Consider the following 21,891-nt stretch of genomic DNA (forward strand, 5'->3'; position numbering starts at 1 on the left):
TGTCGCCCCATCTGATTCTCTTCTCACCCCTTCCGTCCTCTGGAATCCCTGTGCCTTTCCTAGCACTCACCAGATTTTATTTTACCAGAATCCCTGTCCAAAGTCACTGAGATCAGTTCTTTTGGCCTCCATTCCCTCATCTTCAAAAGGTGGATTAATAGCAGTACCGACACCACTCTCCATCAGTGTTGACATGAGGATGAAACCATATAACTCACATAATGAGTTTACCCCGCCTGGTGCAGAGTAACCCCTCCCTAAATTGTAGTGGCTTTGTTTTCTTTTACTAAGGGTGCAAACTGCGGGCAGTTAAAGGAATCCCAGCATTCTTAGTTAGAACTCTGAAAATATTTCCCCATAGAAACACTGTTCTATTCCATGATTGTATTCTGTGCAACTATTATTACTCCTAATCATTCTGTGGTCCTGGCGGTCCAGCCTAATCCTGAAGGTTAGATGGGTTCTCCTGGACTGGCCTGGAAAAACTAACCACCATGAAGAACATTACGGCAAGGAAAAAATGTGAGTTCTAAACAAGTCCTTTACACATGAACTTTTGAGAGGCACCTGGGTTGAGCATCTGACTCTTGGTTTTGGCTCAGGTCATAATCCCAGGATCATCAGATGAAGCCCCACATCCGGCTTCACACTGAGCAGAGAGCCTGCTTGGGATTCTCTCTCTCTCTCTCTCTCTCGCTCTCTCTCTCTCTCCCTCTGCCCCTCCCCGTGTTTGCATGCACTCTAAATAAATAAATAAATAAATAAATAAATAAATAAATAAACAAACAAATAAATAATAAATAAAAATTTTAAAATAAAAAAAAAACAAATGAACTTTTGAAATAGAACCCACTCTTAAGTTTGATATTACCTAGAAATGAACCTTATGAAGGTAGATACTTTGGAGATTGCAAACGTATCAGGCTGATGAATGGTGGATATTCTCCTGACCTGAACCCTCTGAGCGAGAACCTTACGAACGAGGCCAGATGTCAGAGGAACTCAGGGCCGTGGGTAGGAAGCCAAACTGTGTTGTAAAGAAAACTAGGTAGACCTTGGGGGAGAGGGGTCAATGGGAGACCACAATCAATACCTGGGTATGCAGCGGTTGGGGAGAAGTCTTAGACGGGAGCCCCCAAAACGGGGAAAACGGGATCCTGAGAGCAATACCAGAGGGGTACCTACTTGATGGTGACAAGCCCATGAAAATGGAAAGGTTGTGGCTGGAAGCTTACAAAAGTATACCTGGGGACCCAACCAGAAAAGTAATAGCTAGACCCATACTTTGAAAATGGAATGGAATGGCCAGAAGAAACAGAAAAACTATAGCTCCAAGGCTAAGAGCCTAGGAAAGATGGATTCAGGGCCTTTATGTGGAAATGCTCGAAAAGGTTTGAATATAACACTACACCCCGAGGCTAAGCTGAGAGGTTTCAGCACGCAACCGTGAGACACTCAGGACTTTTGACTGTAGTAAAATTCAGCATGAAGCTGACCTTGCAGGTGCACAGGACAGAAATGAGCAGAACGGGGAAAGGTGAGGGAGGGGATATTGCAAGCAACACAGGGAGTGGGGAAAGGGGCTGCTTTTTGTGGAGGTACCGTCCCTTCTGCACACTGGACTGGTGAGAGCCAAGCTGAGACCCAGCTGTACCGGGGCCCAGGTCTGCCGGACTCGGTCTCAAACCTGTTAGTGCACCCCTCATAATACTGTGTCTGTGACTACACGTGAACCCTAACATGGCACCAAGATCTTTATGATGTGGAAACACAGAGAGCTAACGGGGAATCTCAGGGATGTATCCTATATTCCTGTCTTCCTCATCCCCGACGGTGGTCATGACGCTTCTGCTTGAACAATTTCACTGATGGAATCTCACTTCTCATGAGGCACCCATCTCCTTATTCAAGGATTGTCACGGGGCACATGGGTGGCTCAGTCGGTTAAGTGTCCAGCTCTTGGTTTCGGCTCAGCTCACGATCTCCTGTTTCATGAGATCGAGCCCCCTGCCGGGCTCTTTTGGGATTCCTGCTTGGGATTCTCTCTCTCCCTCTCTCTCTGCTCCTCCCCGGTGCATGCTCTCTCTCTCTCTCTCTCTCTCTCAAAATGAATAAACTTAAACTTAAATAAATAAATAAATAAATAAATAAACAAACAAACAAATAAATAAATAAAAGCCTGTCCTGTGAAGGATTCTCTCCAACCAAACAGATCAGATCTGCCCCCTGGTGACTTCTACAGCTTGCCCCCGTTCTGTTCTCTGGAACGGAGTAGCTAAATCTAATCCTTCCTCCCCATGAGGCCCAGTTCCGTTCTGCTCAATCTTCTCTCTTCTAGGATAAATGGTCCACATTACACAACCTTAATAATCAAGTCAATGAGCGTTTCATGATGGCCTTGATGTAAGCAGAGCACAGTGCACATGCGAAGTGAGTAAATTGTGTCTTTGTTCTTCAGGCAAACCGGGCGAAGACAGAAGCATGGATGGTGAACTCTAATACCAAGAAGACTGGTAAGTATTATAAAAAATGTTCAGAGCTTGCCATGGTGTAGCTATGGGGAAAGTGTAGACCAGTTCACCTTGGGGGATCTGAAAAAAGACTTCTAAGAAGAGGTGGGAGTTGAGCTGGGGCTTGCCAGACTTTGACAAGCAGATGGAGGGAAGGAGGCAGGTGGGGAGTGAAACAAGCAGAGGACATGGGCTTGAGGACCTCGGCTCTCAGCTTCCTACTTGACCTTGAGCATATTTTAAATGAGGGCCCTAAACTAAATGATCTCTAACGTCTGGTGCTAGAGACCCGATAGGGTGTGAGTTTGAGCATTCCAATTTAGGCAAGAGTCCAAACCTGTGAAGCCCTGCCTATATCAAGGGAGTGGCATATGTGTTTGGGACAGGAGATGGGGGGATAAGAGGAGGATAATCCATTCACTATTCTGCCTGTCACACTGATTCTGCACCCCTCACCATTCTGACCGTGTCATGTTGGGACACTGACAATGTCCTTCTTAGACTGGCAGTTACTATGAGCCAGACACCTTTGGAAGCATGACATATTTACTTTTACATCCCATGGACTCCTCACAGCAGCCCTATGAGATAAGTACAAGTTTTTATTATTCCCATTTTACAGATGAGAAAACGGAGGCACAGAGAGATCAAATATCTTACCCGAGTTCATTGAGCAAGGATTTGAACTCAGGTAGTCTAGCTTCCTACCTTACTTCTTCAATAAAAAACAGAAGAGCAGGGCACCCGGGTGGCTCAGCCGGATGAGCATCCAACTCTTGACTTGGGCCCAAGTAAAGATCTCCCAGTTCGTGGGATCGAGCCCCGCACTGGGCTCTGCGCTGGCAGCGTGGAGCCTGCTTAGGATTCTCCCGCTCCCCTCTCTCTCTCTCTCTCTCTCTCTCTCTCTCTCTGCCCTGCCCGCATTCGTGCTCTCTCTCTCTCAATAAATAAATAAACATTTGTTAAAAACACAAGGTCAGAACTGAGCACAGCTCTGTGGGCATGCTCTCCCTTACAAGGGTGAGAATACTGTTAAACTGTAGCTTCTTTTGCCCTCCCATTCACCCAGCTGAAGACATCCACTTTCTTGGATGCCATGCCACATCAATTCATTCTGAGCTAGCAGTCACCTAAAGCCCCTAAAAGGCTTTTGACAGGAGCTGCTCTTAAACCAGGTCATTCCCATTCTGTTCGCATGCAGTGGATTAGTGAATCCCAGATGCCGGGTTGTTCATAAGCCTTTTCGATTCTCGGTAGTAGCTCCTGGTTTCACCCTGCAGTAATTCTGAAACGTGATATGTTATCCAACGTTCCTGTTCCCAGCTTAGTAATAATATAACATGAACAGCTAATGGTTAGTGGAGGATTCATTAACTAAATGTGTTTCATGTAGTATCTTCTATAGTAGTTTTGTCTTTACACGAAGTCTTTTGTGATTGTTGTTGTTGTTACTATCGTTCTCATTTAAGGGAAAAGAAAATCAAGGCTAGTGAAGTTAAGAGACTTGCTCAACATCCAGTCGGGAAGTGACAGACCCAAGGTTCATATCCAAGATTGTTCGATTCTGGGGCCAGAACTCATTCATATGCTTTCCCACCTCTTTGCATCATCTAGAAACTTGCCATTACCTAAGTCAATCACAAAAAATGTCAAACAGAATCAAGGACAGAACTCAGAGGTAAATTATATCCCTCTAGGCATATATGAACCAATTATTCATGTAGTCATACATAGATTGAGGCATTTTTTTACATAATGTTGAAAGGCCAGAGAAGTTTAGCGATCTGCCCAAGCTCAGACACTTAGGGAAGAAAGGAGATGAAAAAGAAAACGATCTGGGGGCACATGGGTGGCTCAGTAGGTTGAGTGTCTGACTCTTGATTTTGGCTGAGATCATGTTCTCGTGGTTCCTGGGTTAGAGCCCTACGTGGGGTTCTGTGCTGACAGTGTGGAGCATGTTTGGGATTCTCTCTGTCTCTGTCTCCCTCTCTCTGCCCCTCCTCCACTCACTCTGTATCTCTCTCAAAAAATAAATAAGTAAGCTTTTTTTAAAAAAAGGAAAACGACCCAGAGAGGTCAGGCCCTTCATTCCATCAGCACACGCTTCAAGTATAAATGAGTATAAACATATCCAGAAAGTTTTGCAATTACAACGTCATCGAGACTGCAATTCTCCAACTTGTTCACATGCGTCTCACGAGCATCTTTGTCAAAAACCGTGCTGGAGCAAACGTGCACTTCATCAAAGACACCCCCCTGCCCCGTGGGAGATGGGATGGGTCTGCCCTGATGGCCTCTCAGCGAACACGCGGAAGCCCCCATTCTAACAGCTCACAAATCATCCTTTTACTAACGCGGTGTAGGATTTGGCAGGGAATTACCACAGGTGAAGCTTTGGGAGGCATGCCAGCTCCCTGAAAACTACGCAAATCATCTCCAGGCATCAGGCTCCACTCAACACTGGCCCTGCGTCTCCCTGCCCTGTTGAACACACCTCTGTCATCTCCTCTTGACTGAAAACTTCAACTTGCCTCAGACCCTTCCACCTGAGACTGTTTTCCTTGGTAAGAGAAGAGAGAAGTCCAATTGAACCAGAGTGGTTCAGTCTTCTTTCTCCCTTCTGTGGTTGGAAATGAATCTTAAAAAAAAAAAAAAAATCCTTTCTTCTGTCATTAATATTTTCAAGAACCTCAGCAGAGACTGACCCTCACTCCAGGCCAGTTCCCCTCTTTTGTATTTGCTCTCTGTCCTAGCCACTGACAAAGACTCTCTTCTTGCCTGAACTTCATTCAGCCAGGCTCCTCTGAGCCCGTTGAGGGCCCCATCCTTGGGTATGCTCTCCCAGAGTCCAGTTGTAGCAAGAATCCTTTCAGGTCAGTTTAGCCAGAATCTCCCACCCTTGATAGAAGATCCCCCTTGATATCTGACCAGATTCTTCCTTCCCCGCCATCCCCCAGGGAACGTCTGGCCGCCCTGACCTGCCTCCAGCAAGAACCCTATCAGGTCGGGTTAGCCAGGTTCCCCCTTATTCGTGATTCTTCTTCTTCAATTTTCTATCCACTGACCCCTTCCACTAGGAAGTCCCACTTTGCCTGTTGTTAAATTAAGAGCTAAGCCCAATGTCCCTGCCCTGCTGCAGAACCTCAGTACCTAGTCCTGAATTTCGTCTACCTTATCATTTTAACAAGTGACAGAATAACTTTTTAACACTTCTTTTGGACACCTTTTATATGTGTTCATCTTTTTTTTTTTTTTACTTTTTTTAAATTTTTGATAGGCAGAGAGAGACAGAGCACAAGTAGGGGAGGGGCAGAGAGAGAGGGAGACACAGAATCCGAAGCAGGCTCCAGGCTCTGAGCTGTCAGCACAGAGCCCGACGTGGGGCTCGAAATCACGAACCGCAAGATCATGACCTGAGCTGAAGCCGGATGCCCAATGACTGAGCCACCCAGGCGCCCCATTAATGTTAATTTGTTTCTAGAAAGAGAGAGAGAGAGCAAGGAGGGCAAGGGAGAGCTGGAGACAGAGAATCCCAAGCAGGCTCTGCACTGTCAGCATAGAGCCCAATGTAGGGCTCAAACTTGATCTGTGAGATCATGACCTGAGCTGAAATCAAGAGTCGGTTGGTCGCTTAACTGACTGAGCCTCCCAGAGGCCCCTATGTGTGTTCTTTTAAAGTGAGAGCTCATGTAAGGACTTCCTTTTGACCTCAAAATCAAATGTCTTCCCTTTGCTTCCTTCTCCAGATCATTCCCTTCTACTTACCCAATAAGAGGCAGAATCAGGATTCAGCTCCAAACTCTTTGCCTACACAGCCTGAGCCCTTATGGCACTATATTATTTGTAAATGAGTTATTAACTAAGCCATTAAAAACAACCAATACCAGAACCTTGAGACCTCTATCCCAATGCCTCTCAATCAATTAGACAATTAAAGAGGAATCTGAAAGGAACATGAAGTGCAGAGAATTAAGTGATTTTAACCAATGTTAGGAGATAATTTTTTCAAAGGTAAAATAAAGCTGGGCCCTAGGTAAAGTGGTAAGGAGATTTTAAATAGTAATGTACTATTGCAATAGGGAAAAGAGTCCACCGTGAACTGAACTAAGCTTGGATTTGCACAGGGTGAATGTGTATTTTAAAGGGAGAATGGAGTAGAGACCCAGAGAGCAGAACAGAGTGAAAAATTACAAGAAAGGAGGTCTAGTCCACGTGAAACCATCTGGGTCTGTTAGGCTCCTGCCCTCCCACAGACACTGGCAGACAGGGGCCCGGGGCTCAGGTGTTGTCTCGAACAAAACTAAGTTCTTTTGTGATCCTTGAGTTTTCTCGGGCAGGCACTTTAAGGGGGCCTAGCTAAGGTCATTGTAGGGATGTGGCCATATGCTGTTGGCAATTATGTTAGTGTTTCACTCAAGTCTTTATAGGCCAAGGTTGAGGCCTAGTCAAAAAAAGGGCTCAGAGGAGCCTGGCTAGAATGTGGTCATAGAGAATCTTTCTTCAACTTCCACATAATACAAAAGAATATGTGTCAAATATTTTATTTACCTCATTAATGGATGGTGGGACTGGTATAATACTACAACCAGTTCAAAGGAGAACTTAAACTACCACGCATTTATAGTCAGTTAAGAAATGCTGGAACAGGGGCTCCTAGGTGGCTCAGTCAGTTAAGCGTCTGACTTTGGCTCATGTCCTGATCTCATGGTTCATGGGTTCAAGCCCCGCATTGGGCTCTGTGCTGACAGCTCAAAGCCTGGAACCTGCTTTGGATTCTGTGTCTCCCTCTCTCTGTCCCTCCCCACTCATGTTCTCTCCCTCTCTCTCTCAAAAATCAACATAAAAAAAAATTTTTTTTAATGCTGGAATAAATTGACAAATAGAGGCAAACTGGAAAAACAGGTCAATATCCACAGGACAATTAACAACCCCATTCCACAGGAGCCCATCTGCATTTTAATGGAAGGAACACTTTGTATTACTATCAGTCTCCTGTAAGTCAGCTTTTGTCTCTACAGAGTTGTAAAATAACCCCATCAGAAACAAGCAAAGACACACACATCTGTAAAATCAAATTACGTCCAAAGGTTCCAGCATTCCATTGAAAGGATATCCAAGAATACCTTTTCATCCACTTCAAAACCTTCGTGTTTTCATCTACACCAATCTTCTTGTTCTGTATACCAAGCTCAACAGCAGTAAAAGTGAGTCCAGAAAATCAAAAAGATGATTGAAAAGCATCGATGATCAGGGATAGATCCACACAATAAGTATGAAGAAGACAGTCAATTTCAGTGGTTCGTTTCCTGAACTCTGAAGCCTGGTGGTCTAGGCTCCCTCAAATCCCGACATCGCCACACTGGTCGTGTTACACTAGGCACTTTTTCTCAGTTTCCCTGTGCCCTCAAAATCCTCATCTGTAACATGGGTATAACAACAAGTACCTATTCCATGCCTGAGGGAATCATTGATAAAGTCTGGGTAAATTACAGATGTCATCCTTACGCCTGTGGGAGCCTGTGGCCATGAAAACCTGCCTCTCTTTAGCCTACAAGGCAATGTTTGGCTAGGCCAGAATTCTATCTTCATGATCACAAAGGTCATGACACTAGGGTCAACATTAATTCTTTCTCCCAGGGTTCCCATTGCTTCTAGGAGACTAACCAGTTCCTGTCTGCCAAGTGCAAGAGTCAGGTGTAAGCAAAATTTATCACCATTGCCTCCTTTGACTTGAGCGATGACATTAGCATCAAGTATGAGGTTCTCCTTGTTTATCAGGAGTGTTTAGCAAAAGCCACGATAGTGTAAACGCGCTGTCACAACTATACTCTGCTTCTGTGCCACTGTGATCTCTGTTCCAAAAGCACCATCCATCTTCCCTCTAGTCATAGCAAGACCCCCAAAACAGCACCTCAATTCTCTTGGTTTGTCTTCACTCAGACATTCTAACCCCAACTTACAGGATCTCCTTGCAGGTGTACAGGAGGGGAAAAAAAAACCCTTTCTTTGTCATCTTGGGTACTTCCACTGGGACCCTGTAAATTAGACAAAGGCAGATTAACAACAGAAAAGCAAAGCCAAGTTTATTCACACATACACCTTACATACACATGGGAGAAACTCAGTGATGAGTAACTCAAAAGGGTGGCTAGAACTTGGGGCTTACATAGCATCTGAACAGAACAACAGTACATCTACACAACTAGAGCAAACAAAGAAGCAGTTGTTAACAGACGTGCAAGTACTTGCTGTGGCTATGCCCTGGGGCTCAGAGCAGAGGGAACAGGCACAAATTCTCATCTCTGAGTCTCACCCAGGAAAGTGAGTGCACACTTTCCTATCTGCTGCCTGAGGGTCTTGCTTCTAATTAGCACACATCTAAGTGCAAACTGCAATCCTTCCTGGAGCCTGAAAGAGCCGGTGGGCACTTCCCCAGCCTTCTCTTTCCTACCGGCTCCAATAATAAAACCAAGTTGTTGGCGTCTCCTTGGAAGGGTCTTGTCAACACATCTAGGGCCCCAACTTTTAAGGCTGCCGCCTGAGGGCTGGGCTGCCAAATCACCCCGCTCTGATAGCTAACATGGCTTGCCTCTGCCTTCTCCCTTTAGCCCACTCCAAATCACCAGTATCTCTCTGGAAGGAACTTGCACACATGGCTGGCACCCTAGCTTTTGTAGATGCCACCAAAGGACAGGCCTCCAGATCACTTGGTTCTGAAATCCAACAGGCCTTGCACTCACAAATCCCATAGAACTATAGCCAACAGCCCACCTTCACAGACATATACTTAGGCCCAGTGTAGAGGGAGGCAGGCAAAAAAAGCCCATCTCCCAGTTTCTACTGGAAGGGCTGCTGCCCTTCCCAGCTGCTGCCAGAGGGTTTGGCGTCCAATCTAGATGCAAACTATGATTCTCCCCTTTGAGACACTGACAGGTTTTGGCACACCTTCAAGTTCTGGGAGCCACTAAGAACAGAGCATGGATAATCACAAAGGTCCGGGGGACAACCAACAGCCATTCTTTTTAAAAAAATTTTTTTTAATGTTTATTCGTTTTTGAAAGACAGAGAGAGACACAAGTAGGGGAGGGGCAGAGAGAGAGGGGGAGCACAGAATCAGAAGCAGGCTCCAGGCTCTGAGCAGTCAGCACAGAGCCCGACGTGGGGCCCGAACCCACCAACCGTGAGATCCTGACCTGAGCCGAAGTCGGACGCTCAACTGACTGAGCCACCCAGGCACCACAACCAATAGCCATTCTTAGAGAGATTGAGTCAGTACTCAAAAATCTCCCAGCAAAGATAATGAAGATGGCTTCCTTGGTAAATTGTACTAAACATTTAAAGAAGAATTAATAGGGGCGCCTGGGTGGCTCAGTCGGTTAAGCGTCTGACTTCAGCTCAGGTCACGATCTCGCGGTCCGTTAGTTCGAGCCCCGCGTCAGGCTCTGGGCTGATGGCTCAGAGCCTGGAGCCTGCTTCCGATTCTGTGTCTCCCTCTCTCTCTGCCCCTCCCCCGTTCATGCTCTGTCTCTCTCTGTCTCAAAAATAAATAAATGTTAAAAAAATTTTAAAAAAAATTTTTAAAGAAGAATTAATACCAATCCTTCTCAGTCTCCCAAAAAAGAGAAGACAAGGAGACACTTCCAAACTCATTTTATAATACCAACATTACCCTAATACCAAAACCAGACAAGAACACTACAAGAAAAGAAGATTAAAGGCCAATATTTCTGATGAACATAGATGCAAAAACCCTCAAAAAAATATTAGCAAAACAAATTCAGCAATGCATTTAAAGAATCAATACACTATGACCAAGTAGGATTTCTTCCAGGGATGCCAGAATGGTTCAACATCCACAAATCAATGTGACGCACCAGATAACAAAATGAAAGATAAAAAGCATACAATCATCTCAGTAGATGAAGAGAAAACATTGGACAAAATTCGATTTCTTTCATGATGAAAACTCTCAACAGATTGGGTACATAAGGAACATGCCTCAACATTATAAAGGACAAATATGACAAACCCACAGTTAACATCATACTCAATGGTGAAAACCGAAAGCTTTTCCCCTAAGATCAGGAATAAGACAAGGATACCCACTCTAGCCACTTGTATTCAACATAATACTCAAAGTCCTAGCCAGAGCAATTAGGCAAGAAGAAGAAAAAATCAAAGGTACCCAAATAAGAAAAGAGGAAGTAAAATTGCCCCTGTTTGTAGATGACATAGTATAACCCTAAAGACTACACACACACACACACACACACACTCACTCACACACACAGCCCGTTAGAGGGGTACCTGGGTGGCTCAGTCAGTTGGATGTCTGACTCTTAATCTCAGCTCAGGTCTTGATCTCATGGTTCATGAGTTCGAGCCCCTTATCAGGCTCTGCTGACAGTGCAAAGCCCGCTTGGCATTCTCTCTACCTCTCTCTCTGCCCCTCCCTTTCTCACTTGCTCTCTCTCCCAAAATAAATACACTTACACGAACAAAAACCTGTTAGACCTAATAAAGGAATTCAATAAAGTTTCAGATACAAAACTCAATATACAAAAATCGGTTGCATTTCTACATACTAACATTAACTATTGAAAAAAGAAAATGAAAAAAACAATCCCATTTGCAATATCCCATTTACAGGAGCACCAAAAATAATAAAATAGGCATGAGTTTAACAAAGGAGACATATTTCATTCAGTTTCATCATTGAGATTGAATTAAGAATGAGAGTCAGAGCCCCAGAGGAGTATGTTATCCACTCTAAAATCTGTACATCTGGACTTTCAACTCTTATTTGATAGTCACTCTATACTCACAAAGATGGGCAAAACCCCCAAAGTTTTCCTGAGGATGAGCTATTTTTTTTCCACTTTTATTTATTTTAAAAAAATGTTTTAAGTTTATTTATTTTGAGAGACAGAGAGAGGAGGGTCAGAGAGAGGAGAAAGAGAATCCCAGGCAGGCTCCGTGCTATCAGCGTGGAGACCAATGTGGGGCTCGAACTCATGAGCCATGAGATCACGACCTGAGCCGAAACGAAGGGTTGCACGCTTAACCGACTGAGCCACCCAGGTGCCCATGATGATGAGCTTTTTATTCATACATCCAAACACTTAGGGATTTTTCCCTTAGACATATTTCCCACAATAATTTAAATAAATTCCAGAATCCAAGATTAATGCAAACTGAGAATAAAAATAACAATTTCAAAAATATCCATTGCCAATAATTCAACTCTTAGGAGTCATTCCTCAATAAACAATACAAAATATGGGCAAAGATACAGTTTGCCAAAAAATATGGGCAAACTATACTCTGCAACATTATTTATAACAGTGAAAATAGACATCTTAAAAATGCCTGGTTGAATAATCTTAGTGCTTCCATTCACTGGACTTACACAGCCATTAAAAATTCTCTTTACAGGGCTCCTGGGTGGCTCGGTCGGTTAAGTGTCTGACTCTGGATTTGGGCTTAGGTCACGATCTCACAGTTCGTGGGCTCGAGCACCACATCAGAGCCAGCTTGGGATTCTCTCTCTCCCTCTCTCTGCCCCTCCCCTGCTCGTGTTTTCTCTCTCTCTCACTCTCTTTCTCTCTCTTTCTCAAAATAAATAAATAAAACTTGAATATCCTATTTACAAAATATGTTTGTTGGTAGGGAGATAACTTTATGATAGACGTTAAGTGCAAAAAGCAAGTCATAGGGGCTCCCGGCTGGCTCAGTTGGTAGAGCATGGGGCTCTTGATCTCAGGGTCATGAATGAGGTCAAGCCCCACGGTGGGTGTGGAGCCGACCTAAAAAAAAAAAAAGCAAGCCGCAAAACTATGATAACGTCTTAACTATGTAAAACTATGTACATTGTGTTTGTTCAGGAATCCTTCTGGTTGAAAGAAACACTCAAATCAGCTGAGTAAAAAAAAAAAAAAAAGAAAAAAAAAGGGGGAGGAGTCTCCCAGCCTCCAGGTGGCCAGTGGAGAGCTCTCAGTTATTGCTTATTGCTTCTCTCCTATTTCTCCCCAGTTCTCTCCTGATTAGCTCCTTCCTCGCTTTTTCTGCCTGCCAGCTTTTTCTCCTCTGCTGCACAGGACCCAAACACGACCTCCCAAATGAAACACCCAGTGGAGGTAGCTAGACTCTCTGTAACACAATTCCAAATTTCAGGCAGACGGAATTGAATTGGCCCAACTTGGGTCGTAGACCATCCACTTCTTGTCCGGTTGGATATGATTATTTAGGGTAGAGGTCATTTTGTCCAGCCGGCTGCAAGGGTGCCTTCGGAGAAGTGTGTAATTGGAAGCAGTGAGAAAGGGAAGGGCAGAGGGCCGGGCAGACGCTTGGGAGGTAGCTAGAGGTTATTATCATAGAGGGAAGGAAATAAGCCACATTTTTTTTTAATTTTTTTTTTTTTAAGCTTATTTATTTTTGAGACAGAGAGAGACAGAGCATGAACGGGGGAGGAGCAGAGAAAGAGGGAGACACAGAATCGGAAGCAGGCTCCAGTCTCTGGGCCATCAGCCCAGAGCCCAACGTGGGGCTTGAACTCACGGACCGTGAGATCGTGACCTGAGCTGAAGTCGGACGCTTAACCGACTGAGCCACCCAGGCGCCCCAATAAGCCACATTTTTAATAACATTGATCACTGAATGACTGGATCATGATGGTCTTTATTTTATCTATGCTATTTTACATTTTACAAGTGTTCTACAACGCTGTGTTTTTTTAGAATCGGAAGAAATGTGGGTTGGGGTTTTTTTTTTTTTTTCATATATAACAAGTTTTGAGTCCCATCCTTTTATGTGCTAGCTTGTTATGGGAGTTGCCAGGTTGAATCATTAATGGACGTTCTCTGTCCTCAATGAGCCTGCCTCCTTGTGCCAGTTGCCCCTTCCTTGTGTTTGTACTTAACCTTGCCAAGACCTTGTGGGATTCTAAGTCGTTTCTGAAGCCAGTGTCATTCAGTTATGTAACTCTGAATGCCATAACAACTGTAGTCTGTACCATGTGACTTAGTTATTGGTGGTATGCAATTGTTGATTCTTGAACTGTTTCAAATGACTATTCTTAAAAAAAAAAGACTAAGTTTGTTTTGTTTTGTTTTTTAAAGAAAAACCATTCTAGGGACTCCTGGGTGGCTCAGTTGTTTGAACGTCCAACTCTTGATTTTGGCTCAAGTCATGATCCCAGGGTCCTGGGATGGAGCCCAGCATCACGCTGAGCATAGAGCCTGCTTGGGATTCTCTCTCTCTCTCTCTCTCTCTCTCTCTCTCTCTCTCTCCCTTTGTCCCACTTTCTGCTCACATGTGCACTCTCTCTTTCTCAAAAGAAAAAAAAAGAAAAAGAAAAACCATTCTTAATATTTTAATACTCCTTAAGTTGGCTAGACTAGCACACGTTATGTGCAATAAATATTAGTTTTCTGGTTAAAATTCACTTTGTCACCATAGAACTAACTTTCCCATAACCACCGTCCATTTGTTTCTCATGGACCTGTTTGCCTAACATCTAAACGGCCAATTCTTCCTTCACTTTTATGAAATTAGCCTTAATTCCTCTTTCCCCACCTCACACTTCCTTCATCTTCTTGTTTTACTGGCCAGCTCTCAAGGGTTCAAGATCACACGTATGGCCATAAATGTCTCTTTCAGTTAAGAATCTGGATAGAATGTGAAATCATATTTAACTGTCTTCTTTCATATACATAGGGAATTCTATCTTTAAAATGTGAAAAAAAAAAGGGGGGGGGCGGGGAGCGGCGCCTGGGTGGCTCAGTTGGTTAAGCATCAGGCTTTGGCTCAGGTCATGATCTGATGGTTCATGGGTTTGAGCCCTGCATCGGGCTCTGCATGGAGCCTGCTTTGGATCCTCTGCCTCTCTCTCTCTCTCTCTCTCTCTGCCCCTCTCTCTCTCTCTCTGTACTCATCTCTCAAAATAAATAAACATTGAAAAAATAGTGATAAAATAAGATTGTGGGGGAAAATAAGTTTTTGTGGCTTCTATGGCTGGGGTTAGAGTCAGTCTTTAAAGCCTTGCCAGTGGTTCCATTTGAAATATAATCTTTGAATCACAGAGGAGAAGTAACATGATAACAGTGTGAGGCTAGGAGAGCCAGGGTTCGGATCTCAGCTCAACTGACAGGGACCATTAGCAAAATACAGCGTGTTTCCCTGAGCCTGTTTCCTCATCTGTAAAATGGGAATCCTAACACCTGCTTCTCAGTGTCGTTAAGATTAAATGCGTTACAATAGCTGTCACGTACATATTAGGTGGTCAGTAAACATTTGCTAACCTGATGAAATGTAAAGAACTTGCAGAACTATCAGGAAAACACCCACCTAATTGCCCCAAAGGGCAGTGAGAGTTTTTGATAAAGGAGGTAGAACTACTTTTAGTCAAATTGCATGGGCAAAGGTCAACCCCTCCTTCAGTTAAAAAGCTGGGGGCAGGGCTTAACCAGGAAGTGTAGTCCTTCCGTAAGCCTCCCTTCAGCCTTACTAGTCCCAAACCTGAAGCGGCTACAGCCAGATGGGATCTTGGATCACATGAGCCTCCCTAAATGAGAAGCCAAGAAGACTGGGTGAACGTTTCCTCCTAAGTTTTGTGGAGAGAGACTCAGGTACAGAAATACCTTGCTGCCTACCTGACCTGAAGCAGGAAAAACCACTGACAGCTGCGTTCCCAGGTAACACCAGGGGGCACCAGTGTTCCCAGGAGGACCCAGTCTGGGTTTTCAGTCCTGGGTTTGCCAAGGAGGCAAATCCAACCAGGGGAGAGGTTTACTGGGTTTCTTAAAAAGTTGTAAACTCGGAAGCCAAATGACAGCGAAGAATCTAGTTTGTTGGGGTTTCCAGAAAAAGGAGAGAAAAAGATGTATTAGGTTTCTCTTTCATTTCTCCTTTGCTGTAGACGGTTTGAAATAGCTCAGTAACGCATATGTAACTGGCTGGATCACGTGTAACACTATGCAGTCCTCTCTCATTGTAGGACAAGGTGTGTGATGGAGTGACAGCCGGTCAGGGGCCAAGAGCCCACGGAGGTGCTGTCTCCTAGAGCAGGGAGGGGGCTGAGGACGGGAATCCCCGGGTTTGCGCCCAGGGTCCTGGGCACCTTGTGGGAACGCGGTCTAGCGCTGGCAGACCCTCACTGGCAAGGCCCAGGTAAAATGGGAAATCCCTCTCCCTCCCTTCTAGAAAGCTCCCTCCTGTCCGAGCCCACCCCCACCCCACCCCCAGCCCTGTTAGAGCCTCAGTCCTTTTGTATAACTGAAGTGCTCTAAGGCTCTGTCTCTCAGGTTCCCTTCTGTTGTGGGAAGTGAAGATATTTTTAGCTCATTTCACCATTAGGATTGCAAAACGTGTCCTCCTCGGAGATGGCAAACAGGGGAGAGGCATGGAGGTATAAAACTGTCAGGAGTTCGGGGAGGAAGGAAAAGACAGCCTCTGAAGGGCACAGGGGCCACAGGCTGCAGAAGGGAAGGCTCGAGGCAACCAGACAAAATTCAGCTGACAGTTAGGTCTGGGAACCCCCTGGGGGATGAGTGTCTGTGTACAGGCGCGCGTGACTCCCGGGCCTCATCTGTACATCCAGAGCTGGTGGAAGTGGGGTCGTGGGCTGAGCCCTCCACGGCCTTGGCCTTCGCACCGCGCAGACCCGCACGCGGCAAACTGAGCTCAACGCTGCCGGGCTCGCTTCGGCCACCAGTCACGGCAGCCTCCGTGCCGGAACCACGAGGCACGCGTGCTTGTCCGTTACCTGCCACGGGGAGGGAAGTGAAATCCAGCCTCAGCCGTGAATCCACCGCTAAAAATCCCCAGAAGTGTCCGTCTGGTGATGAGAGCTGAGGACCTTCCCAAAGTTTCGGACTTCCCAGCTGCACATACAGTGCCGCCCACACAGCCCTCTGGGCAGCGGCTCCCAAAGGGAGAGGGGACACCGGGGGACTTTGGCCATTTAGGAGGGGAGAGGGGAGGGAGGACCCGTAAGAGAGGGAAGAGAGGCCAACGCTCTCGGACCTTGCTTGTGAAAGTAGGCTTGCCGTGGTTTGTTATGGACAAGGAGAGTGGATATATAGACCGAGGGTGGAGCAGCAGGGCTGAGGATCCTGAGTCACTGAGTTAGAATAAGCCTCACGGGTCTTGCCGTGTAGCCGATCCCCCAGTCCAGGCTCTGAACCAGCCCGGGGAGGGGGGAGGGGGCACCCAGGGCTTTCTTTCGGCCACATGCAGAATATTTATGGTGTGAGTTTCCATAAATTCAAAAGTCCGGCCTTTCATACAGAGAAAGACAGATACCATATGTTTTCACTCTTATGTGGATCCTGAGAAACTTAACAGAAACCCATGGGGGAGGGGAAGGGAAAAAAAAAAAAGAGGTTAGAGTGGGAGAGAGCCAAAGCATAAGAGACTCTTAAAAACTGAGAATAAACTGAGGGTTGATGGTGGGTGGGATGGAGGGGAAAGTGGGTGATGGGTATTGAGGAGGGCACCTTTTGGGATGAGCACTGGGTGTTGTATGGAAACCAATTTGACAATAAATTTCATATATTGAAAAAAAAATAAAATAAATAAAAAGTTGGGCTTTTACTTTCCACAGGAATAGCTGAGAGCAGAAGGGACCCAACAGGTGATACACTAAGCAATCCTGCTTTAAAACAAGCCTTAGCTATAAAGTTAACGGCTTTCCCTTCCTTTACAATGAGGATCAGTAGAGGGCAAGACCCTACGCTTGTCACATGCATTTAACGTGTCTGACCTGATACTTTCATGTCTCCACCGTTTTATTTTAGCCCAGTGCTTTGCGGGCGCTGGTCACAGCACCTACCCACTCCCCACCTCCCATACCCCCCCACCGTAGGGCTGCCTCATCCGGGCCAGTACCTGAGCTCTGTGATGCTTTCGGCTTCTCTCTCATTTTCAGACTTGCCCTTTGGCTGGGCCAGGGGCTCCGTTCCTTTCTAGCTTGTAACACGACAAAAATCTCTTCTTTCACGTGGAAAGACTGGGTGCACCATCTTGACCTCAGTAATTTTCCCCTTTTCTGACCTTGCTCCTGAGTCAGCATCTAGCAAACTCTTTTCGTAAAGAGGTCAGACCCCACTTCTCTCAATCAGTGCCACACACACGCACGCTCGCGTGCACATGCACACACACAATTTTAAAGCCGTCCCACTACGTTAGAAAGGTTTGGGGTTTTTTTAACTTACGTGCAGGTTTCTTCAGAAGCATAGTATGGCTTGAGGAGAGGACTCACTCTCCCACCCAGGACATAGCTCCCGCAGGACCTGAGTGCCTTCCCTGCCCAGAGCCATCCTGAGCGGCCCAATTCAAAAGGAAGCTTCCATTTTAAAACCTGATCACTTCTCTCCGGACACAGCCCAGCTCTGGGCTGTTGCCTGAGCTCACCTCCTGCCACACCGAGTGGGCTGTCCTAGTTCTGACCACCTATCCTGCTCTTGCCTCACTCCTTCTGGCTTATTCTCTTGCTCGTCTCAGGCTGCTCACTCTCTCCCTTGGTCCATCTCAGTCACTTACTTTTACCTCAGTTCTCAACATCTTACATGCATACGGTTGCCAGATTTGCATAAAAATGCATGACATCCAGGGGCGCCTGGGTGGCTCAGTTGGTCAAGTGTCCGACTTGGTCATGATCTCATGGTTCGTGGGTTCAAGCCCCACGTCAGGCTCTGTGCTGACAGCCCAGAGCCTGGATCCTGCTTCGGATTCTGTGTCTCCCTCTCTCTCTGTTCCTCCTTCACTCATGCTCTGTCTCTCTCTCTCAAAAATAAATAAACATCAAAAAAAAAAATTTTTTTAATGCGAGACGCTCAATCTAGTTTGCATTTCAGATAAACAACAAATACTTTGTTTTAAGTATAAGCATGTTCCATACAATATTTGGGACATATTTATACTAAAAAATATTTGCTTATCTGAACTTCAAATTTAATAGTATGTCCTGTATTTTATCTGGCAGTTCTATAATCATTTTTTATTCATTCATCAAATATTCATGGAGAACTTACGTGTGTCAGGCATGGTGCGTGGTGCTGGGAAAGTCAGCCAGGTTCCAGTCTTCATATCTTACAGAATATATACTTTATACACACACACACACACACACACACACCATATACATATATATGTGTATAAAAGGGTCGCTTTTGTGCTAAGCCAAATATTTGTATGTCACTAGTTTTCTTTTTTTTTTTTAATTTTTTTTTCAATGTTTATTTATTTTTGGGACAGAGAGAGACAGAGCATGAACGGGGGAGGGGCAGAGAGAGAGGGAGACACAGAATCGGAAACAGGCTCCAGGCTCCGAGCCATCAGCCCAGAGCCTGACTCGGGGCTCAAACTCACGGACCGCGAGATCGTGACCTGGCTGAAGTCGGACGCTTAACCGACTGCGCCACCCAGGCGCCCCATGTCACTAGTTTTCTTAATTGCTGCATTTGATGAGGTTGCTTTTATAAACACTAATATTTATTTACAAAAAGGTAACCTATGAAAATAATATAATTGTAATAAATAATAATGCCAATATTTCTTGTGCATTTATCATCTACCATGCACTATTTTAAGTGATTTACACACACTAATTCTTTGTATGCACGTACAAACTTGACAAAGCGGGTTTGTTTCGTTATTTTGTTTTTGTTTTTTGAGAGAGAGACCCCGAGAAGGGGAAGGGGCACAAAGAGAATCTTCTGTAAGCTCCGTGCCCAGTGCAGAGCTCAACTCCGCTCCAGGCCTCACCTCATGACCACTGTGACATCATGACCCAAACTGAAATCCAGAGTCAGACACTCAACCAACTGAGCCACCCAGTCAGCCCCTAAGTAGGGTTGTTTTTTTTTTATCCCCATTTTGCAGATGGGAAAATGGAGGCACAAATAAATTAAGAAATGCGCCCAGTCACACAGCTCATAAGCAGAAGACCCAGCATGTGACCTAGGTTCTCTAAATCAAGAAGCCAGCATGTAAACCACTACTCTGTACAGACCACCACTTGTTTTAAGGATTTTCACTTTGTAATTTAGTCCCCCTACATGGTCAATGAGTTAGATACTATGAGTCATATTTTATAAATAGGAGAACAACACCTCAGAGAGGTTAGTGATTCGCTTCGGACCCTTTACCAATAAGTGAAAAAGCAGTTTTCCAATCTCTCTTCCTCACTGCAAATGCCGCACTCTCCCCATGCCATCTGAACCCCCCTTGGAGCTTAACTAAAGCAGCATTGCCCAAAGTAAATAAATATTCTTTAATGAAAGACTTATCCAGGCACTTGTTCAAACACTTAAGTTCTATTCTAAATGCTTTACAAATATTAACTAATTTAATCTCCAAAATGGCATGAAATAGGTACTGTCATCACACCCGTTTTAAACATGAGAAACTGAGGCGTGGAGGCAAGTCACATGACTGCTAGTGGCAGAGCCAGGATTTGAACCCAGTCTGTCTCCAAATAGGAAAAAACATTCCACAAGCCATTGTCAAGTGCCTTTTCGCTCCAGGCTTTATTGTAGGCACTGGGCATGGGGCTGAGACAAAAGAGCACACAGACATGCCTGCCCTCATGGGGTTTATATTCTGTTGAGGAGGAAAGAGTACATCTAGACAAACTTGGGAAAGGATCCTACTTGGGGGGGGGGGGTGGCTAACACCGCACCAGGAAGAGGCAAACAGTTGACCTTTGAGACCATGTGGTGGGGGAGGCAAAGGTGGAGAAGCAGCAGGAAGGAGCATGTGCGCTGTGGAGTTGTTGAAGTGACTCCAGACAGCAAAAGTTTCACTGTGGTGCATCACGTGACTGTGAAATTGGGAGATGGTGAGGGAAGAAAGATTGTCAAAGCCTGGAATAGGACAGGGATATGAGGAAACATAAGGGAGGAGGAAGCATAGTGGTTCTGACCCCTACCTCACGCCACAGCTCTCAAGCTTTACTCATGTTCAGTTACCTGAGGCAGGTGTGCGGAGCTCAGAAGTCGTGTAACTACGCCTGTGTGTGTAGGAGGCAGTTCAGATCTAGCAAGTCTTCCTTGGCCACCCTGGGAAATCCATTTCTGTCCCCTCCATGTGCACATTGATGTTCTGGCACAGCCCCCTGCAGCCCCTCCCAGCCTCACTTCTGTCAGAACTCACCCAGACAGGGGCCATTGCTCCTCAGGCCAAGAGGCCTTTCCTCAGATGAATGGCTTCTGTACCAGCCTCTCACAAATAAAAGAGAGGAAACAAAAGTGGAAACCGGAAGCACTGGCAGGCAGGCAGGGAAGATATTTCAGCCACTATACCTCCTTCAAACAGTAGAACCTTTGGGAAAAGTAGAGAATATTGGATGAGGCAACGAAGGACCAAAGAAATTAAGTGACTTGTCCAAGAACATTGCACGTTAGAAGATGAGCCAGCCCCAACCATCAGCCTCCAGACAATTTATTTGTACCCTGTCTCACTGCCTCAAACCCTGTCTGCAGTTAGGGTCCCGTTTCTTTGTGAGTTCGTCTCGCTACAAGAGGAAACAGTGGAGAGAAAAGGAGGAATAGATAGGCTGGTGGATCCCGTGAATATCACCACAGCTTACTTATCACCAGCTTCCATGCCAAAGTAGGACCATGGAGGGAAGGGAACATGATTAAAAGCCACCTCAAGAACAGAGTCAGAGGGCCTGGGGGATAACAGTTGTACTAGACAAAAAAATTATAGCCACCATTTTTGAGTCAGATTCTGGTGGGACTTCTCATACATTATCTTATCTCACAATGTCTCACAATATCCCTGCAAGATGATTTCTTATTTTTAATTTACTTACATGAAACTCAGGTTCAGAGAAGTGAAGTAACCTGTCCCAGGTCACACAGCTAGTCAGTTGGAAGGCCAGGAGTTAAGCTTAAATCTCCAGACTGTCAGAGTGAGAAGCCCGTGCTATTTTCTAGTACAGCCACTGCCCATGAAATTGTAATCCAATGAGATGGGAGGACGGCACTTTCCGGCATCAGGAACAAAATGGAAAATGTAGTCCTTAACATCTAACAGAAGAAAACAGAGTATATTATTTGCAAAAAAAGAAATGATTTCCTAGGGGCGCCTGGGAGGCTCAGTCTGTTAAGTGTCTGACTCTTGATTTCGGCTCACGTCATGATCTCACAGTTTGTGAGTTTGAGCCCCGTGTCAGGCTCCTTGCTCACAGTGCAGAGCCTGCTTGAGAGTCTCTCTTCCCCCCTCTCTCTGCCCCTCCCCCTGCTCATGCACAGGAGCACTCTCTCTCTCTCTCTGTCTCGAAAATAAACATTTTTTAAAAAATGAAATTATTTCCTAGCGGGAAACCAAAAAAGGTGATATTTCATGAAAGCTTTAATTGAAGAACATCATTTTA

At 45.3% G+C, this 21,891-nt stretch overlaps 1 protein-coding gene across 2 annotated transcripts in view; it reads left to right on the top strand.

Annotated features, from left to right (window-relative positions):
- The first annotated feature begins 389 nt into the window (after nucleotides 1–389).
- Nucleotides 390–21,891, top strand: part of BCL2L14 (BCL2 like 14) — a 37,467-nt gene continuing 15,965 nt past the window's right edge. Inside the window, exons 1-2 of one of the 2 annotated variants that reach the window (XM_043561622.1) lie at nucleotides 390–522; nucleotides 2,459–2,513. The gene's annotated coding sequence lies outside the window, so the exon portion shown is untranslated. Of the gene's footprint in view, nucleotides 523–2,458; nucleotides 2,514–15,005; nucleotides 15,203–21,891 lie in introns of those variants that run through there. The other variant, XM_043561623.1, reaches the window with a different exon arrangement.

The sequence above is a fragment of the Prionailurus bengalensis genome, chromosome B4 (genome assembly GCF_016509475.1).
Source record: "Prionailurus bengalensis isolate Pbe53 chromosome B4, Fcat_Pben_1.1_paternal_pri, whole genome shotgun sequence".
Taxonomy (NCBI): domain Eukaryota; kingdom Metazoa; phylum Chordata; class Mammalia; order Carnivora; family Felidae; genus Prionailurus; species Prionailurus bengalensis.